The 2,361-nt window shown below is 49.8% G+C and overlaps 1 protein-coding gene across 1 annotated transcript in view; it reads right to left on the bottom strand.

The window, feature by feature from the left end:
- SCG5 (secretogranin V) overlaps window positions 1-2,361 on the bottom strand; it is a 38,564-nt gene that overhangs the window by 8,870 nt on the left and 27,333 nt on the right. The gene's annotated exons all lie outside the window — the stretch shown is intronic.

Here is a 2,361-nt window from a genome sequence, read left to right as displayed (position 1 = left end):
CTGTCTATAGTGGGATCTGATGCACGTAGGGGGATCCGCTGTATGTAGGTGGGTCTATTGCCTCTATTGGGGGATTTGCTGCATGTAGGGGGGCCTGATGCCTTTAGGGAAGTTTTTTGCCTGTAGGCGGGTCTGCTGCCTATAGGGGGATCTGATGCACGTAGGGGGATCCGCTGTATGTAGGGGGGTCTATTGCCTCTATTGGGGGATTTGCTGCATGTAGAAGAGTCTGATGCCTGTAGGGGGGGTCTGCTGCATGTAGGGGGGTCTGATGCCTTTAGGGGAGTCTGCTGCATGTAGGGGGGATCTGATGCCTGTAGGAGGAAATGTGATGCCTATAGGGAGGGATCTGCTGCCTGCAGGGGTGATCTAATGCCTGTAGGGGTACTTGCTGCATGTAGGGGGGGATCTGATGCCTTTAGGGGAGTCTGCTGCATGTAGGGGGATTTGATGCCTGTAGGAGGGAAAGTGATGCCTATAGGGAGAATCTGCTGCATGTAAGAGGGAATGTGATGGCTATAGGGGGGATCTGCTGTATGTAGGTGGGATCTTATGCCTGTAGGAGTGAATGTGATGCCTATAGGGGGATCTGCTTTATGTAGGGTGGATCTGATGCCTGAAGGAGGGAATGTGATGCCTATAGGGGGGATCTGCTGTATGTAGGGGGGATCTGATGCCTGTTGGAGGGAATGTGATGCCTATAGAGGAATTTGCTGCATGTAATTGCATTGCTGTATAATGTATTGCTGGGATTTGTAGTCCTCTATAGCTGGTGGTATGCTGCATTTCTGTATAACGTATTACTAGGATTTTAGCTGATTGTTATTCTGTCAGAGAGGAACAGGGTGGATTGGGGATTTAGTTCTGCCCCCAGGCGACCGTAACTCTGTACAGGCAATACACTGTACAGGCAGCCCTCTTGTACCGGTCGGGCCCCATCAAGTCGGCAGCGGGGGCCCTAACCCAGCACGGGCTGCCTGTAGTGAAGGAGGATGGTCCTGTCCACTTGCCATGGTAACCAGTTGATTCGCAGGCTCCTCCCCTCCTTCCCTACAGGGACTTGGGCTCCTTTGCATAGAAAGAGGACAGGAGCCTGTCACTCGGCTAGTGGGTGGGACCATCCGCCAAGCATATCTTTCAGAGTGCCTTCTGCTCTTTCACAATTATACTGGATATACCGTGTATACTATACCACTGAAAAAAATATTTTCATCCAAACTAAAGCCAGATGAAAGGAACCCTGCATGGTCCCGAAACGTTGCATCCATGTTTTGACAACATGCGTCAATAAACAGACGTTTGCTTCATTCTACTTCGGTGTACTGGTGACATCTCTGACAATGTTTTAAAGTGACACTGAACTTAGGAGTTAAACCTCAAGAATGCATTCAAGTACACTAACTATTAACAAAAATTTATCTTATTTGTGTATCACTCGGCTATAGATCCTCAAATCATCTCTGAATTCATGCTGACACTGTCCTTCCTTCTTGACCGTGTCTACTTTGTTCCCCATGGTCCCTGTGTGTGTTGTAAATTAGCCACCCTTAAGCTCGCTCCTGTGATGGTCTACTATCTCCTATTTAGCTTACTAATGTGTATTGGGATTGTTGTCCATCATGGGAGTGAGCTTGGAGTGGTGGCTACTTTACAACGCACACAGGGACCATGGGGAACAAAAGTAGCCACCCTCCAGAAGGAAGGACAGTGTCAGCATGAATTCAGAGATGATTTGAGGATCTACAGCCGAGTGATGCACAAATAAGATACATTTTTGTTAATAGTTAAGGTGCTTGAATACATTTTAAAAATTTAACTTGTGAGTTTAGTGTCACTTTAACCACTTGCCATCCGCCCGTTGTAAAAAAACGGACGGACGGCACTGCAGCATTGGCGGGTTGCTGTCTCCAGACGGCATTTTTTTTCTGCTCGCGCGCGCCCCCTAGCGGGCACGCACGGGCAGAAAAGACCCGACCAATGCAAACACCCGTTACTGGGTGTTTCACATATAGGCGATCAGCGGCTCCATAGCCCGCCGATCGCCTATATGTGCTCGTTACCCCCCGACCCCTCACCTTGAATCCCGGGATCCGCTGCCCCAACTGCGGCCCGGGACCGGCTCGGAGGGCGTCAGGAAGAGGAGGACGGGAGATCAGCTCCTTGCTGATCTGCGTCCGGGCTGTGAATGCGGAAGTGATGTGTATTACATCACTTCCGCATTCACCTGTCAGTCATCTGGCTGCTATAGCCAGAGAAAAGAAGCTGATGAAGCAGATCTCTGCTTCATCAGCTTCTTTTGGGGTCCACAGGTGACATTAGGGGTCCTAGAGACCCCTAATGTCTCCATAAAGAGGACCTGTC

The sequence above is a fragment of the Nanorana parkeri genome, unplaced genomic scaffold (assembly GCF_000935625.1).
Source record: "Nanorana parkeri isolate BGI_ZX_2015 unplaced genomic scaffold, ASM93562v1 scaffold146, whole genome shotgun sequence".
In the NCBI taxonomy this organism is placed as follows: domain Eukaryota; kingdom Metazoa; phylum Chordata; class Amphibia; order Anura; family Dicroglossidae; genus Nanorana; species Nanorana parkeri.
This window is presented reverse-complemented; position numbering and strand designations above follow the sequence as displayed.